At 40.2% G+C, this 21,462-nt stretch overlaps 1 long non-coding RNA gene across 1 annotated transcript; it reads left to right on the forward strand.

Moving 5' to 3' along the window:
- Positions 1–3,247: 3,247 nt before the first annotated feature.
- Positions 3,248–21,342, forward strand: LOC142069531 (uncharacterized). Its single transcript, XR_012665401.1, has 2 exons — positions 3,248–4,145; positions 16,119–21,342. It is a non-coding gene; the product is annotated as an uncharacterized LOC142069531 (long non-coding RNA).
- Positions 21,343–21,462: the final 120 nt, after the last annotated feature.

The following is a 21,462-nucleotide window of genomic DNA, read 5'->3' on the forward strand; positions in this document are numbered from 1 at the left end:
TTTCATAGCATCTCTAGATATGAACCCGATAGTGGTAATCTGGCAGCAGCTGAAATATTGATTTGGACCTATATTCAAGCCAAACAAGAAAGGGTGATTGTGATATATCATTTCTGGAAAGAAATAATGACTAATGAGTTCTGCATCAAGGATACAGAATTTTCACAGGAAAATTTTCCATCTCTTTTGCTGTCTGAACTCTCACAGGCCTGGAGAAACCAAACTGAGCCCAGAGGTCCCCAGGAGTTACCTCCTGGTCTGCTCTGAAAGACACTTGAATTGATAGTAACACCACAAGCCATCTGTGATGTGCTGGAGGAGCAGTTGTGCAGGTGGGATTGTCCCTGCATAATTACTGATAATGGACTGCAGTTCTTTGTGCTTGTTTCACCCAATTCCTAGCAGATAAAGGGATCCGGCATGTCTGTTAACTCCCAGATATCACCCTCAGGCTAACGGGGGCGTAGAGAGACTAAGTTCACATTTCAGAGTAGCAGCCGTGTTAATCTGTATTCGCAAATAGAAAAGGAGGACTTGTGGCACCTTAGAGACTAACCAATTTATTTGAGCATAAGCTTTCATGAGCTACAGCTCACTTCATCAGATGCATAAAAGTGGAAAATGCAGTGAGCATATTTTTATACACACAGACCATGAAAAAATGGGTGTTTATCACTTCAAAAGGTTTGTGTGTATAAAAATATCATCAGCTATTACCAGCAGAAGAGTGGGGTGGGGGGAGAGAAAACCTTTTGAAGTGATAAACACCCATTTTTTCATGGTCTGTGTGTATAAAAATATCCTCACTGCATTTTCCACTTTTATGCATCTGATGAAGTGAGCTGTAGCTCACGAAAGCTTATCCTCAAATAAATTGGTTAGTCTCTAAGGTGCCACAAGGACTCCTTTTCTTTAAGCTCCCATTGAAGAACGAGCTTCAGGTTTATCTGTAGTAGGGTTTGCCCTTTCCGCAAGCTCTCCATTCAGTATTACAGCATGAATGGGCTGTTCCTTAGAGAAGTACAGGTCAGTCCCTGGCTTCTCTTGGTGGAGAAGAAATTATTTTTGAATTGTCAGAGAGATTGGTCTACCATTTTGTACAACCGCCTAAAATTTTAATTGAATGTTAACCCAAGCTCAACTCCCTGGGTTGGGGTGTTGCTCTGCTTACTTAAGGTCTGGTCAGTGAGTAATTTTTAGCCAGGACAAGGCATAATATCTTTAACCCTCATAGAATGTTAAGGCAGCCTGAGTTCCTGGTTACAACTTTCCCATCATCTATAAGCTTTCAAGGCAAAAGAACTATTTCAGTAGAGGGGCATTAAGAACAGAATCCCAATTCAGTTCAATGGGTTTGAATCAGTGCCATTGTTCTCAAGCACATAGCTCTAAGATGTATGTTTTATAAAGCAATGTTACAGGTTTTTCTTTCTTTTAAATGCCAGTATTTTATTTCCATCAGATTCCACTACAAACATTTCAGTTTTTCACCATAAAATAGGTCTTTTTTCTTAAGAAGAGAACAGTTTTCCCACAAATTATTTTATTTAAAAGCCACACAGGCCTTGGAAGCACCGATGGGGTCCCTCCACATCCCTTTTCAAACTTTTAACACCCCTCTTGTCAAACTGTTCACACAACCAGGTTGGAGGAAGTAAGGGGAAAGACTGAGGTTGGATGAGGAGCCCAGGGAGGGAGAAGAGGCCTGGGAGCTAGTGGGGCGATGAGTTAGGAATCTAAATGGAGGTACATGTTCTCAAAAAAATGTGATCAGTGTATTTCCCATTCTGTGCCATTAGCAGAACATTGTAGTCCACAGGATCACCCTCCCCACTTTAGAACAGTTAGGTGCACTTTTCTAAGGTTGCCTGTTTACTTGTTGCAAAACTCAGTAATTCGTTCTTTCTAGAAATGATATAGTATAAGGGAAATCCACAAAATAATCCAGCTAACATCATAAGCATGTCCATATTAGGACAGACCAACAATCCATCTCATTCAGTACCCAGCGGCAAAATTTCAAGATACTTCAAGTGTTAGGTGTATAATGCACCTAATTGTGTGATAATTATATAAGAGGGATTGAAATGACAATTCACACTAAATTCTTTGGTTCTTACATATTATCAAACACAAATATTTAAACTACAATACTTGCCTTAAGTGTTTGTTTCAAAATACTCATGTGATATACCTGTTCCTGCTTCCTCATACCTTTGTGTGTTCCAGCTAATCTTCCATTATGTTTAATTATACACGTTTTTTATCAAGGCTCTGTAGCCAGAATGTTCCATTTTATATTTACACCTTATCTTATATTCTGCAGGCACTTACAGATTGCTGTTGTATTTTCAGACACTTTACAGAGAATTTGTGATGAGGAGTTTCAAAACATTTTCTTCTGTTTCATCCTTTGAGTCTTTTTAAAATAATACACAAACTCCTAGAGAGGAAATAAAGCCATCTAAAGAGATGGAAAAGCTGGTTATCAATTTGCTTTCCTTATGGCCTTTCAAGTAAAAATAGAAGTGCTTCTCAGGAAAGTATTATAGAAATGTAGGGTTGGAGGTTCCTCAAGAAATCATCAAGTCCAGCTCCCTGTGCTGAGGTAGGACCAAGTAAACCTAGATCAACCATGGCACATTTGCCTAACCTGTTTTAAAAACTTTCAATGATGGAGATTCCACAACCTCCCTTGGAAGCCTATTCCAGAGGTAACTACCCTTATAGTTAGGAAGTTTTTCCTGATAGTTAAACCTAAATAGTATCCGAGGATGAATTTCATCAGGACCTGCTGACTTGAATACATCTAACTTATCTATCTATTCTTTAACCTCCCCCCCATTTTGGCGTGCTTTCCTTCCCCTTTGTTGTTAATATCAATTGTGTTGAGCATCTGGTCTCCATGAACATTTTTTAATGAAGACTGAAGCAAAATAGGCATTAAACACCTCGGTTTTCTTGATGTCCTCAGTTATTGGTTCTCCTTCCCTACTAAATAGCAACACTTACAAGTAGAAGAACTGATCAATTCAAATATATGGTCAAGTATCAGGGGGTAGCCGTGTTAGTCTGTATCCACAAAAACAACGAGGAGGCCGGTGGCACCTTAAAGACTAACAGATTTATTGGAGCATAAGCTTTCATGGGTAAAAACCTCACTTCTTCAGCTGTATGGAGAAGTGCATCTGAAGAAGTGAGGTTTTTACCCATGAAAGCTTATGCTCAAATAAATCTGTTAGTCTTTAAGGTGCCACCAGACTCAAATATATTGTTTTTTTTCATGCAGTTTAAAAACATTTTAAACAATCTCAAAAATAGTAACTGTGTGTGACAGGGTGTACCAACCCCGCACAGGGCCAATGAGGATGGACCAGTCACTGTGAACCCAGGAGGCCATGTCCCCTCACCCCTGCTGAGCATGCTCCAGGTGGAAGGGAGAGATAAAAGGAGGCAGGCAGAGGGTCAGAACCCCCAGTTGCTGTTTGCCTGCCTGTGACACTGTACTCCAAAGCAATATCCTGGCACCCCCATATTCACAACAAATCTTGTACAAAACATGTCACATAAGGTGTCAATGTAAAAGTTATGGTTTGATGAATATGATTATCCTATTTGTATGCATATATCATTTTTGTATCTGAAGTTATGAATTTTGACTGTACCTGTATTTCAAATGTGTTTGTTCCTGGGTAAAACCCAGAAGGTAGTTTACATCCAGTTTAGCGAGCACATTTGGATGAAGCATTAAAGATGATGGCCCATTAGAAAAAAACAATCATTTTGCAAAAGAAGCTTATCCCCACCTGATGGGTTTTCCTGTGGATGCTTCAGCCAGTATAGGGATAATGGTTGCTATGACTCATTGAAGCATGCAAAAGCATGTGACTAGATCATGTAATAATGGACTCCATCTTGTGCCTGTACTTCTTCACAAACTGTGCTGGGGACTTTGCTAGGGACAATGAAGTTCCTTCCACGTGAAAGAATTTGTAAATGGGGGAAGTGACATCATCACTGGGCCTCACTCCTCCAACAACTCAACAGCTGGAAATGCCTCAGGAACAAAGACTGAACCAGGGAGGTGGCCAAGAAGGAATCCCAGCCTGTGTGTGAAAGATTGGTGAACTGTTTGTACCATCAGGGTAAGAGACTGCTTGATTCAAATCCTGTCTAGTTAATAGTAGTCAGACTGTGATTTTGGTTTTATTTCTTAGGTAATCTACTTTGATCTGTACACTTATTACTTATAATCACTTAAAATCTATCTTTCTGTAATTAATACATTTTAATTTATTTCATATATTAAATTTAAATTATATTTAATTTAGTTAATGTATTTTTTACCTCAAACAGTGTGTTTGAAGTGCAAAGGGAAATCTGCTCAGGAACAGGGGCTCGTGCATTGTCCTCTCCACACTGAGGGAGGGGCAGACTGGGTAATAAACTTACACTGGTCAGGCTTTTGACCTGGACAAGATTGTACAGCTCTGGGGTCCTAGGCTAAGGAGCTGTGGGGAATTGGCTGGAGCTTTTCTATTGTTGGTTCATGAGTGGCTGGCAAAAGCATTCATGTAACTGAGCTGGGTGTGTCCCTGCCTGTAAATGTTTGTGTGTGTGCAGGACCGGGAAGGGTCTCAGCTTGTCACAGCATCACAGTGGCAGAGGGCACCCAGGCTGGTGAGACAGAGGGCTTAGTGGTACCCCAGTTCCAGGTTGCAGGTCCAGCTCAGGGGCCCTAGACTGCTTGTTTGTTCTGTCCCTGTTTGTCAAAAACCCTAATTGTTACTGTTGGCTCCGGCCAGAAGGCTCGGGGGCCACAGGTCAATATTTGCTCCACCCCCCCAGAGATCCCGAAACCACATTGTTGCAATTATTTGATCCCAAAGGGAGTCCAGGCAATAGTGTGATAGGGTGTACCAATGGAGGTGGCCTCCCTTGAGAAACAGGCCCCCTGTCACACTCTTGATTATTAGTACATCAGGCAATTTTTATTTTCCATTAAAAATAGTAACAGTTTATTGTATGAAATGCTAACAGCACTACAGTGTCTCAGATAAATGCAACCTCTAACCATAGTCAAAAATAGAGCCATAAAATGCATCTTTTCACATACATGTCCCAACACATTCACAGAACATTGCCATATTGTAAGCCATAAGGCAAACTTCCATAGCTGAAATGAGGGGATGGGGGATGTTTAAAATGCACTCACAAATAACAATTTTAGTTATACAAATCATTTTCACATACAACTGAACACACATTTAAAAATACGCTTTTTTAAAAAAAGTTACACTCATCTTAATAAGGTTCAAATACTTTGACACTAACATATTGCAAATACAGAACATTTGGCATATTTACCTTAAATGTGAAGAAAATACCACATTAATATTCTGTAACTCTCCTCACATTGTCAACAAACATTCTCTATAGGTCTGATTGAAAACCTAATGCAGTCATTGGAAAGACTCCAATTGACTTTAATGAGCTTTGAATCAGGCCTTACGTTTTCAGAATCCAGTGAAGATTACCTTCTCAGAGAAAGAAATTATTAATGAAATCACCATTCCTTTGAAGTCAATGGCAAAGGGCTTCAGTGGGGTCAGGATTTCACCTTGTGTGAGCAATAGCACTGATGACAGAAACAAGCACCGCTTTTCATAGCTGTATGAAGGATAGTCAGTAAAAAGAAATTTCAGTTCACTTGCCACAATGCAGTATATCTACAGTGGAGCTGAAGCTGTAATTCCCAGCCCACATTGCAGAGGCTACACTTCTATTTTTAGCATGCTAGCTCAGTCAAAGCTAGCGTGTGTACATCTGCCTGACTTGGAAGTAAAGCATAGATGTACCTTTAGTTAAAGATGCCCCCCTTAAACAGGACTTCATTAACTGCTCTTTATTTAGGCCCCAGTTTAGCAAAACACTTAAGTCTCATTGAAATCAATGGTACTTAAGCACATTTATAGTTAAGCACCTGCTTAAGCATGTGATTATAGTAAGTCTGCGCTTAAGCAGCTTGCTGAATTGGGGCTATAGAAGGCCCTCTTTCACTAAGTGCAACTCAGTTAAGGGATTTTGTGAAAAATGATCTCAGTGGAGGATTTTTTACTTAAATGCATCGCATTTAAGGGCTTCTTATTTAAGTTTATTGCGTTCATGTTGTTGGCTATTTTGGTGCAACCACGGCTTCTAGTGGGCAAAAGGAGGAACTGCAGCACTTCTTGGGAAGAATGTATTTTCTGTGGGGAAAAAAAAATCTGCCCAGACATGAATTCTGTGCGTGTGCAGTTGTGAAGAATTCCCCAGCAGTGTATAGTTAAGGACACTTCAATGAACTATTGTTATGCTATACAAAGCACATGAGATCTTTTATAGGGGAGAAGGCAACACACCACATTTATTGAGAATACAGCAATTAGCATATGCTTTTCAGTCACACACACACACACACACACACACACACCATGCATACAGTCCCGCCAGTTCATGTTTATAGTTACCAGTCCAGAGTCTGGATCAATCTAGTAGCCAGCCAGATTGGTCGCAGAGGGGAGCCAGGCTCTGTCGGTCGTAATCCGATGCTCCTGGAGTGTGACAAGATGAACCCAAAGTGCCATGGCAAAGCACCCTGTTCTTATAGCCCTTTTTTCTCTGTTGAAGTCTATGGATTTTGCTGTGTCAGTTTGTGACCAGTTACTCCTTAGTTGGTGTTATCTTTTGATGGCCCAAAACATCTCAGAGAGAGTCAACCTGTCTGGTTTTGATTTAATCAATTATCTTGTGTTTTAAGTGTGCCAGCCTTCACCTCAGGGTTGTCAGTCTGCCCCTCCTCAAACACGGATGTGCCTTGATGGTTCTTTGGCATCACTGAGTCTCTTCAGTCTCTTCAGTTTCTTCACTCCTCCTCCCTTGGCCATCTGGCTTCAAAAATGGTCTTCACACCTTATCTTTCCCTGATGCATACATTCTTCATTCACACAAACAGTTTCTTTGCAGAGACCTTCAAAAGGTAACAAATAGCAGTGCTTTATGTTGAACAAGAAAGGCATCATAAATTAGACCTTACTAAATCTTGTAACTGTCCTTTCCCACATTAGGGCCTGGGCCTCCGAAATTCCTCTAATCTAATTAACATAGACACAGACAAAATCCTGTCTGTTACTTACAAGGCATAAAAAGAAAATGGCTAATACTAGTATCTACTATCCTATTCATTTATTCTAATACCTTAATTCTTACTATAAAACATATACTGTATATAGCCAAAACATAACCAATTATATAGCACAGTACCCACTATGTCTCAATTAAATACCATAGAGAAGTGCATCTTACCTAAGGATGCCTCAGTTGTAAGTTCACACCACAGTGAAGGAAACTTACTACAGGTGAGATGCATTAGTTGTGCCTGCCTGAAGTAAGAGTGCCCTTTAGTTAAGGATGCTAAGATGTGCATTAAAGTTAGCTGACTTACACTAGGGATGAATTTGGCCCCCCCGAACTAGCTACATATCGTTTAAACATGCTTAAGTATGTACAGCTACAGCACTCTATAGACATCTGGATGCTAAACACACACTAGAATAAATATGTTTACAAGAGAAAAGAAGGCAAGGCATATACTTTAAATTATATTGTAGATATTGAGAACGTGAAAAATAGATGGAGGATGGATCAGGGAGTTCTCAGAGCAGCAGGAAACTGAGTGACTGGAGGTTGTGAGGTAAAAGAAATATAAGAAGTGGATGACTAGGAAGAAATCTGAAAGGAAAAAGTCTCAGAACTTTCTGGTAGAAGGCTACAGGGTTTAATGAAATCAGGAAGGGATAAAGTGGCCATTGAAGCTGCCTGCTATCCCGGAAGACATCCTGAGTTGTACGTATTTGAACTGATGAGATCACTGCAAATGAAAAGGACATTCATCTGTTTCAGAATTTCCTGCAGGACCTGGAGCTGACTTTGCTGATTCATGAGAAACATATAGACATTTTCCCATGTACTCCTCACTGTGTGAAGAAAGAAAAAGTATTTGATATTTTATTTCAAAAGCTTTTTTATACTTTACATGCCTCAAAGGCAAGTCTTGAGACATCCTTGGCCACTTTGTCTATACTACTATTTTGCTGCTCCTTCTCATATATTTGTATTATTGTGAAGAAATCAAAATGTGTTCAACAATTCAGTGTATTTTTTTTTTGAAGGGACAGTTAAGTTTTGGTAAATGTTTCCATTTCACTGGGCCTTTTACAGCTGCTTATTTGTTACTTTGTTAAAGTTCTACATTTCTGACAGAAGTGTCCCAGATCAGATCTTTGCCAAAGGATAAATTTCTTTAGAAAGAAATGCACTCTCATATTTTACCAATAAGACTTTTTAATAATGATCTCCCAACATTCTGTTGGTACTGCAAATGTATATATTACAAAGTGATTGGGATTTTAGATGGCGCTAAACATTTTTGAAAAGCTCACTCTCATTTGATGTGCAATTATCTATGGACAGAGGCAGATGTCTGCCTCATTCTCTCGGAGTTTGAGGGAATATATGGAATAAGTCAAGATTTTGGAAGGTGCTAATGAAATGACGCAGGGCTTTGACGGAACCCTACCTTAATGAGTTCAGAAAGGGCACATTTAGTGAGACAAGGCTCCAAAACAGCCCTTGCGTTAATGAATAAACATCATGTGTAAGACAGGGGGTGCAATCCTGGCTTTATTGAACTGAACGTAAGTTTTGCCATTGACTACAGTGGAGCCAGGAATTCATCCAATGAGTTTTAGTGCTTTCTAGCAAACAGTGCCACATTACAGAGTTTCTTTTTTTTCTCTTGCATCTTTTCATACAGGAAATAGAATTTCAAAACTGCCTTTCAAAAATGTTAAGGTAGCAAAACGAAACACTTGAAAGTAAAGAAATGACAATTAAGGTTGTCCACACAAGCTTAAATTTTCCCTTTGGACATATTGTGACAGTTTGTACCCCTATATTCACCCCTTTTACAGGACTATGATAAATATTGTACAAAGTACGACTTATGAGGTATCATTTGAAAACTCATAATTTCCTGATCATTCTTGTCTTGGTAAAATATATGTGGCAACATTGCATGTAAAGTTATAGGATTCCTCTGTAGGGTATTACTAAATATGTTCCAAGTCTGGGGGGAGCAGTTGCCCAGAGACAATAGACTATCCAATGCCTCAGGCAGGTGTCAGCAAGATCAAATGGACCATCTCCTGGTTCAGTGGACATTCTTTGGATGTGGGTGAAAATCTACGTCTTGACTCATAGACTTTAAGGTCAGAAAGGACCATTGTGATCGTTTAGTCTGACCTGCACACTGCAGGCCATAGAACCTAACCCACTCCCGAAACAGACTCATAACCTTTGGCTGAGTTACTGAAGTCTTCAAATCATGTGTGATGGGTGTACCCCTGGGGTGCAGTATGGGGGCCGTTGGAACCACTGTGCTCCCTAACCATTCAGCTAGGTTGACCTTTCTCACACTGCTCTGCTGGTGACTCAGCCAGCCTCTCCATATGGTGGGAACCCTTTGTTTCAAGCTAAGTTCCCAGCCCAGTTTGTGGGAAAATACAAGTACCAAAAGGTCTGGTCACATGCCCTTGCATGCTCCCAATGAGTCATAGCAGCCATTGTCCATAGGCAGTCTGAAGCGTTCCCAGGAAGGTTAATCTCTTCCATGGTTCATTGTCTTTGCTGATGCGTCATCAACACTGTTTAGCCTCTTCATCATTGTACCTGAAAGGCTAGCCGTGGGTGTTTTCAACTTCACAACATCTTTCAGTAACACATACATAGCAAAACTTTATAACTTCACATATAATGACAACACATACAATCCAATAGGATATTAATGTTCAACAAATCAAGACTTTTAGAATGATACCTTACAAGGCATACTTTGTACAAAATGCCACATAATCATATTACTATAGTGAATGTGGGGTCCCAGAGTGTCACGTCATGGTTTAAAGACTTCAAGTTACAGATAATTTACCATTTACGCTAATTTAAACCTGCAAGTGACCCATGCCCCATGCTACAGAGGAAGGCAAAAAAACCCTCAGGGTTTCTGCCCATCTGACCTGGGGGAACATTTCTTTCTGACCCCAAATATAGCAATAAGTTAGACCCTGACCATGTGAGCAAGACCGGCCAGACAGATACCTGGGAAAGAATTCTGTGTAGTAATTCAGAGCCCTCCCCATCTAGTGTCCTGTCTCTAGCAGTTGTGGATTTTTGCTACTGGCAGTCTCCATAGGCCATTGTAGGCAATCTCATCATATCATTCCCTCCATAAACTTATCAAGCACAGTCTTGAAGCCAGTTAGGTCTTTTACATCCACTGCTCCCCTTGGAAGTCTGTTCCAGAACTTCACTCTTCTGATGGTAAGAAACTTTACCCTAATTTTGAGCCTAAACTTATTGATGGCCAGTTTATATTGACAAATAAACATCCAAGCATTTCCATCCCGACAGACTTTCTGTCTCCTGCACCTCATCTGGAGATGATTTTTGATGAAGGAAAAGAACTATACAGGGAGAGAGGAGGGCCCCCAAATTTTTCCTCCTTTTTTCTTTACTCACAGCATCAACAACACTTGAAGAACAAAAGAAGCAGCATTGGACTGGGGGAGCGATTCTGACTGAAATAATTCAACCAGTAAGACTGCTATAACATGTGGTGAGAGAGGCCTTGGCTTTGAATTCACTTAGGTTGTTAAGTTAGGCATTAGTTGTGTTTTTACTTTTATTTTCTTGTAACCAATTCTGAATTTTTTATGCCTCATTACTTGTATTCACTTAAAATATAACATTTGTGGTTAATACATCTGTTTTATTTAAACCAGGGTGTTTAAACATAATATAAGGTCAGACCAAACATCCATCCAGCCCAGTATCTTGTCTTCTGACAGTGGCCAACAGAGGCTAGGGACACCATCCCTGCCCATCCAGCCTAATAGCCATTGATAGACCTATCCTTCATGAATTTATCTAGTTCTTTTTTTGACCCCTGTTATAGTCTTGGCCTTCACAACAAGCTCTGGTAAAGAGTTCCACAGGTTGACGGTGCATTGTGTGAAGAAATACGTCCTTTTGTTTGTTTCAAACCTGCTGCCTGTTAATTTCATTTGGTGACCCCCCCTAGTTCTTGTGTTATAAGGAGTAAATAACACTTCCTTATTTACTCTCTCTACATCAGTCATGATTTTATAGACCTCTATCACATCCCCCTTAGTCATCTTTTTTCCAAACTGAAAAGTCCCAATCTTATTAATCTCTCCTCATACAGAAGCTGTTCCAAACCCCTAATTATTTTTGTTGCCCTTTTCTGAAGCTTTTCCAATTCCAATATATCTTTTTTTTGAGATGGGGAGACCACACCTGCACACAGTATTCAAGATGTGGGCATACCATGGATTTATATAGAGGCAATATGATATTTTCTGTCTTATTATCTGTTCCTTTTTTAATGATTTCCAACATTCTGTTAGCTTTTTAGACTGCCTCTGCACATTGAGTGGATGTTTTCAGAGGACTATCCCCAATGACTCCAATATCTCTCTCTTGAGTGGGAACAGCTAATTTAGACTCCATCATTTTATATGTATAGTTGGGATTATGTTTTCCAATGTGCATTACTTTGCTTTTATTAACATTGAATTTAATCTGCCATTTTGTTGCCCGATCACCCAGTTTCGTGAGATCCCTTTGTAGCTCTTCACAGTCTGCTTTGAACGTAACTATGTGAAGTAGTTTTGTATCATCTGCAAATTTTGCCACCTCACTCTTTACCCCTTTTTCCAGATCATTTATGAATATGCTGAATAGTACTGATCCCAGTGCAGACCCCTGGGGTACATCACTATTTACCTCTCTCCATTCTGAAAACTGACCATTTATTCCTACCCTTTGTTTCCTATCTTTTAACCAGTTAGTGATCCATGAGAGGACCTTCCCTCTTATCCCATGACAGTTCACTTTGCTTAAGAGCCTTTGGTGAGGGACCTTGTCAAAAGCTTTCTGAAAGTCCAAATACACTATATCCACTGGATTCCCCCTTGTCCACATGCTTGTTGACTCCTTCAAAGAATTCTAGTAGATTGGTGAGGCATTATTTCCCTTAAAAAAACATGTTGACTCTACCGCAACAAATTATGTGCATCAATGTGTCTGCTATTATGTTCTTTGCTATAGTTTTGACCATTTTGCCCAGTACTGAAGTTAGGCTTACCAGCCTGTAATTGCTGGGTTCACCTCTGGAGCACTTTTTAAAAATTGGCATCACATTAGCTATCCTCCAGTCATTTGCTACAGAAGCTGATTTAAATGATAGGTTACACAGTTAGTAGTTCTGCAATTTCACATTTGAGTTCCTTCAGAACTCCTGGGCGAATACCATGTGGTCCTGGTGACTTATCGCTGTTTAATTTAATTGTTCCAAAACCTCCTTTAATGACACCTCAATATGGGACAGTTCCTCAGATTTGTCATCTAAAAGAACAACTCAGGTTTGGGAATCTCCCACACATCCTCAGCCATAAAGACTGATGCAAAGAATTCATTTAGTTTCTCCACAATGGCCTTATCGTCCTTGAGTGCTCCTTTAGTATCTCAATCATCCAGTGGCCCCACTGGTTGTTTAGCAGGCTTCCTGCTTCTGATGTACTTAAAAAATGTTTTGCTGTTACTTTTTGAGTCTTTTGGCTAGCTATTCTTCAAATTCTTTTTTGGCCTTCCTAATTATATTTTTACACTTCATTTGCCAGACTTTATGCTCCTTTCTATTTTCCTCACTAGGATTTAATGTCCACTTTTTAAAGGATGCCTTTTTGCCTCTCTCTGCTTCTTTTACTTTGTTGTTTAGCCACGGTGGCACTTTTTTGGTTCTCTTACAATGTTTTTTCATTTGGGGTATACGTTTAAGTTAAGCCTCTATTATGGAGTCTTTAAAAAGTTTCCATGAAGCTTGCAGGGATTTCACTTTTGGCACTGTACTTTTTAATTTCTGTTTAACTTCCTAATTTTTGTGTAGTCCCCCTTTCTGAAATTACATGCTACCATGGTAGGCTGCTGTGGTGTTTTCCCCACCACAGGGATGTTAAATTTAATTATATTATGGTCACTATTACCAAGCGGTCCAGCTATATTCACCTCTTGGACCAGATCCTGTGCTCCACTTATGACTAAATCAAGAACTGCCTCTCCTCTTGTTGGTTCCAGGACTAGCTGCTCCAAGAAGCAGCCATTTAAGGTGTCAAGAAACTTTATCTCTGCATCCCATCCTGAGGTGACATGAACCCAGTCAATATGGGGATAGTTGAAATCCCCCATTATTATTGAGTTTTCGATTTTTATAGCCTCTCTAATCTCCCTGAGCATTTCACAGTCACTGTCACCGTCCTGGTCAGGTGATCAGTAATATAACCCTACTGCTATATTCTTACTATTCAAGCATGGAATTACTATCCATAGAGATTTTATGGTACAATTTGGTTCATTTAAGATTTTTACTTAATTTGATTCTATGCTTTCTTTCACATCTAGTGCCACTCCCCCACCATCATGACCTGTTCTGTCCTTCCAATATATTTTGTACCCTGGTGTTAGTGTGTCCCATTGATTATCCTCATTCCACCACGTTTCTGTGATGCCTATTATATCAACATCCCCATTTTATATGAGGCACTCTAGTTCACTCACCTTATTATTTAGACTTCTAGCATTTGTATATAAGCACTTAAAATTTTTCACTTTTTAGCTGTCTGCCATTATGTGATGTAATTGAATGGGACTCTTTGTCATTTGACTGTTTATCAAATCCTACCTGTATTTTATCATCTTCCACCCTCTCCTCCTTACTAGGACATAATGGATATTCTCTAATAGATCCTCCCCTATGGGATGTCTCTGTTCAAACCACGTGCTTCTCTGCATCTGTCAGCTTTCCCCCAGCCCTTAGTTTAAAAACTGCTCTATGGCCTTTTTAATTTTAAGTGATAGCAATCTGGTTCCATTTTGGTTTAGGTGCAGCCCATCCTTCCGGTATAGGCTCCCCCTTTCCTAAAAGGTTCCCCAGTTTCTAATAAATCTAAACCCCTCCTCCCTACACCATTGTCTCATCCATGCATTGAGACCCTGCAGTTCTGCCTGTCTAACTGGCCCTGTGCGTGGAACTGGGAGCATTTCAGAGAATGCTACCATGGAGATCCTGGACTTCAATCTCTTACCTAGCAGCCTAAATTTGGCCTCAAGAACCTCACTCCTATCCTTCATTATGTCACTGGTACCTACATGTGCCACGACCACTGGCTCCTCCCCAACACTACACATAAGTCTATCTAGATGTTTCGAGAAATCCACAACTTTTGCACTAGCTGGGTAAGTCACATGCAGTTCTCTAGGTCACTGCAAACCCATCGATCTATGTTTCTAATGAACAAATCCCCCATAACTAATACCTGTCTCTTCCTAATAACTGGAGTTCCCTCCCCCAGAGACTTATCCTCAGTGTGAGAGGATACCATGACATCAACTGGATGGAGGGTCCCAACTATGGGATTGTTTCCCTCTGCTCCAGTTTGATGTTCTCCTTCCCTGAGACTTTCATCCTCCTGAACAGCACAGAGGCTGTCAGACCGGGGGTGGGACCGTTCTACTGTGTCCCAGAAAGTTTCATCTATGTACCTCTCTGTCTCCCTTAGCACCTCCAATTCAGCCACTCTGGTCTCCAAAGCCCATATACGGTCTCTGAGGACCAGGAGCACCTTGTACAGAATGCACACATATTCCACCTGCCCATAGGGCAGGTAATCATACATGATGCAGTGAGTGCAATAAACTAGATAGCCCCACACTCTGTTGCTGGACTTCTTTCTGCATTCTCTTTTAACTTCTATAGCTCTTTCCTTTTTTGTTGTTTTGTTTTTTATTCTTTCCTTTGTTGTTGTTTGGATTGAAGTGTTTGGGAAGTTCCAGTTGGGACAAGAGGATTTGTGCCTATCAGTTTTTATTAATAAAATGATGGACTTTATATGAGCTTGTATTGTCCAGGAGAGAGCTGGGCAGTACAAGACGTACATTTCTGGGGAAAGTCTGGGACTGTGAATTTGCTGATGTTGCTCTGCAGTGTAATTCAAGAACGGCTGGCTATAGCACTCAGACAATACAACTGGGAGTAATTTACACGATGGAGGCTGTGTGTGAGCAGATAAGGAGTGGTAACTTTCAAAGCAAAACAGTGTAAAAGGCACCCTACTTTGAGAACTGAGGGGACACAGCTGCTCATCAATCCAGATTGTACCCTGAGTAATGTCACACACACACTACAATACAGTCTTCAATTACACCTTAATTTATTCTTTTTCCTTATGATGCATCTCTCATTCCATGCACAGACTGGACGGTATGTGCTGTATAAAGTTAGGATGTAAATAGGACACAGGTGCCTTATATGGCACAAAATTCTATCATCAATTATGATGGTGTAAACCTGGAGAAATCCATTGGCGTTAATGGAGTTAATGTAAACCACCGTACCTACCAGCACATCTGGCCCCTGAGTGGGCAGGGTGGTCAGTGTGTAATGAACGAGGGAATGCTGTCTAGTGAACAAAGCAATGGAGCTCCATGCCTCATTCACTATATGCAGGATGGATAGTGTGTGATCAAAGAGGCAGAATCTCCATTCCCTGAACATTAAGGATAAAAATATTTAACTGCCTCTTCATTCACTGCACACAGTGCAGTTTGTGCGATAACATCCTGATCCGGTTGCCCACTGAAGTCATAGGAAAGCCTACCACTGAGTTCAGTGGGCTTTCAATCTGAATTTGAATAAGGCAGGAGTCTTGCAGGAGGAAAAAAAAAGTGATCATGTAATTAAAGACTACATTGTAATGCATACACACAAAGGGGCGGAATTAAACCTGGCCATTTCCTGACTTTCAAGTTCCCTGTGATGATGCCTTAACATTCTAACAGTTTTTTTTAAACTGAATAATAGTCTTTAGGTGCATGCCAATCATTAGTATTGGGATTACATGCAGAAGGAATTTATAACCGTTTACTTGGTTTGTTCCTTTTAGGACTCTAGTTAAGGCATAAGAAAGAAGAATGGGAAAAGGCAATGCTTTGTACTTGGAATGAGACCACACCAGTGTGCACAAATGGTACCTGTGAGATTTTGAATGATTTATGAATAACCTACAGACAGAATTTAGGAATTGATCATGAAACTCAGAGACTGGTATGAATAATTTCAGAGTTCTCCTCTGCAAATAAAAGAAGAGGAGAGATTCTGGAGCTGACACACTGCAACTGGCTCTGAGCTGGTACATTGTCAAGGAGCAATATACAGCTAACTTCACCATCCCTCCCTGCCTTGGGCAGATGCAAATGAAATGTTCAGGAGATAGCGAATTTTAAAAAATAAAACGTCAAAGCCAAAACCCTCAGGCAGGGGGAAAGGTGAACAGCCACTGTTTCCTTTTGCACAGGGATGTTTCCAGCTGTTCGATGATCTCTCTCTGATAATGCAGCTGCTGCTATTTCAATGAATGATGGCTCCTAATGAACTATTATACTTTACATGCAAACATCCTCTCAACCCCGCAGCCCACCTCAAAGCAAAAAACAAAACTATGTTAAAAGAATGATAAGGTTACAAAATCAAGCACTCAAAAGTTAAGAACAAGGGGGCCAAATAAAGAATGCACAAGAGACTTCACTCAGGAATATCCTAAATTTTGAGCACTGGAGTTTGCAAATGTAACTTTGTGTGTGTGTGTGTGTGTGTGTGTGTGTAATTTCCTTATTTTTTAAAAAAAAGCAAACTGCAAAAACAGACATTCTACCCTATGGAACACACATATGGGTCATCAGGAGGGTTGGGACCTTTAGATCCACAGCAGAGACCTCTACCACTTCAGCTAGAGTAACTGGTAGATGTAGTAGGTTGTTACCCTCCATGTGGACCACTCTTTAGACAGGGATGACAAACACACTATGACAGTGGGTTTTACAGAGATTTGCTGGCAACAGAGGAAAATAGAAACTCAGGACTCCTGGTTTCAATTCCACATTCCACATTAGGAGCACTTTGCTGGCATGGTGCACTGGTAGTCTTATACTGGTAAAGTGCTTCTAGCATAGTCATGGCTCTCGATATGGTGACTTTTTGGGGCAAACTCACTGATAATCTGACTGATGAGCAGTGACAATCAGGGTGCAGATACCTCAAGGGGCGAACAGGGGATATGAACCCAAAAGATTAAGCAAGTGAACCACCTGATCGTACACAATGTTCGTGTGTATCACAATATGCCAAGTAAGGTATTTTATGAAAGCTTGTAATGTTCTGAATTTGATGGTCAGTTTGAGATATGTATAAAAATTGTGGTTATAAATCTGTGTATTTAAGTATATCACATGCTATGCTCATGACCTGTACTTCAATTTCATGTACACCTCATGGCAAGGCGGGGCACCTCCCAGGCTAATTGTTTACACAAAACCAACGTCAAGTCCAGGGTCTATCCAGGAGGAGACAATGGTGGACCATTAAAGTTAATGGGAAAATAATGAAACAACTTGAGACTGAAAAGAAAACCCTAGTCCTGGAAAAACTAAGGCCTGGCCTATACTAAGAAATTACGTTGATATAACTATGTTGTTCAGGGGTGTTAAAAATCCACACCCTTGAGCGAATCAGTTATACCCACCTAACCACCAGTGTAGATAGCACTAGGTCGACAGGAGACTTCTCTACTGTAGTGGTTTATGTGTAGACAAGCCCTAAGAAAGATGGGAATTCTCCCCATACTGAATAAGTATGAGTCACAATGACAAGATAAAAAAAATTTTAAAAACAGGCTTAGGTCTGGGATGTTTTTATCCAGAAACTGAGGGCCAGCATCTAAACAGGGTGCTGTCTGTGAAACACTGGATCTCATCTAGGACAGAGGGCATGCTGGGAAACTGCTCAGAGGCAATATATATATTATATTAGAAAAAGGAATTTAGTTAATATAGAAGTATAAAGCCTGAGGTTGCATCTTTATATTTATTTTCTGTGTAGCTTGTATGTGTTAGCTTTCCCTTATTATTTCATCTTTGAATCTATTATTTTTATATTAAATTAACCTTTTGTTTATTTTTACCCCAAGCAGGTCTGTGGTGTGTACACTGTGTGGAGTGTGTGTCCCCAGGTGAACTGATAACTTGAGGGCAGGTTTCACTCCTTTGAGGGATGACGAAACAGAGTGGAAAAGGCTGAGTGTCTGGTAGTTAAGAAATCAGGGTAGGTGGATTTGGGTAGACTTGGGCCTTTAAGGTTGAAGGTGTTGCCCTGTGAGGAATAACTAGGCTGGTGGAAGCCAGGGTGAGATCCTGATGCTTATAGGCTGGTTAGGGCTCTGAGCCACAGCAGCACAGCATTAAGGCTTCCAATGTTACATGACAGGCAGTGAAAGAACCCCTTACTGGTTTGGGTGATCCCCAAAACATAACAGGAACATGAAGCTGAATACAAAGAACTGAAAAGTTTACTCACCCGTAATCCACACAGTAATATTTCAACATTGCCTGCCCTACAACACTTTCTATGGATGCCTCTAAATATGGACTAGGTGCTGTACTATTATAAAAGGAAAGTATTGAATTGGAGATTTGTGGCATATGTATCCAGAGCCTTCCAAAACCATATACACATTTTTACAAATAATAAAGAAAACTCTGGAAATCACATTTGATTGGGAAGCTTTTCACATTGATGTCTATGTACAAGCATTTGTGACTGAAATCGATCACAAACCCTTGTTAACCAATTCAAAGAAGGGTCTTTGGTAAGTAACAGCTAGAATTCAAAGACTCTTACCACAGCTTCAGAAATCTTGGATTCACTCCAGAAAGTCATTTAATTGCCTCCAATACTTTGTGCAGGACATGGGATGAGACCCAGCTAGGTCAGGATCCAGAAAGTAAATCTGCCATAGACATCCAAATGGTAAACTACTTGGATGCTCTGTCACCTCGCATGTTGGAAAAAATACATGCTGCTCCAACACAGCATGAGACCTTTTGTCCTTCATACATGGATATACACGTCAAAACCCTTTGATGCCTCAGCACTAGGTACCTCCCAGGCATGAGTTCTCCAGGGTGGATGGTGCTCTCTCCTTAAAGAAAGGTATATAGGGGTTGCATTTGTACTAAGGAAAAAAAAGCTTTAAAGCTCACTCTTGAAGGGCACATGGAGATGAAAATATGTAATAGGAGGACATGAGAAGTAATCTATTGGCCAGGAATGAGCAAAAATATCACAGACATGGTGTGGCTACAGAGACCAAGGTCATTCTCCATCTTAAAAGGTAGAGTTTGACTACAGGCTGACCAGGCAACTGCGAAACAGCAGGCTCTGGTTACTATGCTCTGCCATGTTTCAGTATCAAGATTGATGGGCCTTGTGATGTTATCTGATAAAATATGACCATGTAGATCATTGTTGCTACCACTGTTATATAATTGCAACAAATCTTGAACAAAGGTTGTTAAGTAAGGTGTCTATGGAAAGATTATGATTTGTTGAATATAATTATGCTATTTGTATGCATGTATCATTTTTGTATTTGAAGTTATAAGCATTGGCTCTATACCTATATTTCAAATATGTTTGCTCCTGGGGTATGCCCACAAAGTATTTAGCCTGCACATCTTGAAGGGACTATTCAAGTTAAGTGGCCCATCAAAAGAACACTTATCACACAACGGAAGACCCCCATCTACACTGAATGGACTATCCTGTGAACGTTCTGTCTGGGGTATAGGTAATGATTTCCTGCTATGCTAAGCGAAGTCATGCATGGACATGTGACTTGCTCATGTGATTCCAAATTCCGTCTTTTACCTGTAATTTTCCACTAGCTGTGCTGAGGGCTTTGTTTGAAACAATGGATTTCCCTCTACATGGCAGAAGCTATAAAAGGCCTTGGAAACACCTCCATTTTGCCTCTTTCCTGATCAAGCCTATGGACTATGAACTTATACTAATGAGAGCATTCTAGCCAAGGGACTGAGGACCTTCCAATGATTTGGAAGCGAACAGGGACTTGACTTAAGCCAGCAGTTTATTCTATCACTGCTACAAGCCTGAACCAAGGACTTTGCAATTACTGTATGTATTTGATTCCTTTAACCAATTTTAACTCTCACTTTTCTTTCTTTCTTTTTATAAATAAACCTTTAAATTTTAGATACTAAAGGATTGGCAACAGCATGATTATTGGGTAAGATCTGAGTTTTATATTGACCTGGGTGTGTGGCTGATCCTTTGGGATCAGAAGAACCTTTCATTTGATGAAACTAGTTGTAAAAAACCACTCATCTTAAAGTCTAGTGTTTTTGGTGGTGATACAAGGACTGGAATGCCTAAGGAAACTGCTGTTCTGACTTTTTGTTAGCCAGTGTGGTGAAACAGACATTTACCTTTGTTGCTGGTTTGGTATATCTTAAGGGAGCATAACCACCAGTTTTGGGGTGTGTCTGCCCTATTTCTCAGCAGTTTGTCCTGAATTTGGTATTCTCAGTTGTGACTCAAGAAGACAAGGTTACAGGCCTGAATAAGAAGTATGTTTGAGGAAAGACTAAAAAAGCTCTCCCATTGAAGATTCAAACACCTCTGCCCCTTGAGTTCAGGACTGAGAAGGTTCTCTGGTCCTCCAAGAAGACCTCCAGTAAAACCAAGGAAAGCAAGACTTGATTCTGATGGAGAAAGTGTTCATTTTGGAAAACTAGTTGAAAAACTGGTGAAAATATGTTAAAAGAAACCTAATTCAGCAAGGTAGGGAAAATCACAAGAGTGAGGAGAAAGTAGTAAAAAAACAGTGTAATGGGAGAAGTTACACTGTGTGTCTGTGTGTAGGGCATTCTGTATCCCATCTTGGGCCCAATTAGTCCTGTTTCTTGCCTGTCAGACAATGTGCTTCAATCCTGGTCTGCAGGAATTCCTACTATTTTGGTGCTGTGCTTTTCACCGAACTTTGCAGAGTCTGCTCAGTCCTATCTGAAAGTTTAAAACATTTCTAATGTGAATCTATAAATAGTCTTGGTTGTTTTTGTTGTACTATTTTTTTGAACTGAAAACTGAGAAGGTTGGCAAACCAAATCCTGCTTCTGACTTGGAGGATGTTAAATACAAGATAAATTGTATGTAAACATGTCATAAAACTCATGGGAATTAAATCGCTGTAGTTAGTATTTCTGTGTTTGTAACTTCATAGTTCGCTGTTGACATAAATACAATATCAAGGAAAATATGTGATGAGTCCTATGTTTAGTGTGGTAGAATTATTCCTTGCAAATAAGGTTTGTCAAGAATAATGCAAGAAATTACCACATGTGTCACAGCTCCCTCCTGAAGATGAGGGTATAACA

This window comes from Caretta caretta, chromosome 1 (genome assembly GCF_965140235.1).
Source record: "Caretta caretta isolate rCarCar2 chromosome 1, rCarCar1.hap1, whole genome shotgun sequence".
Lineage (NCBI taxonomy): Eukaryota > Metazoa > Chordata > Testudines > Cheloniidae > Caretta > Caretta caretta.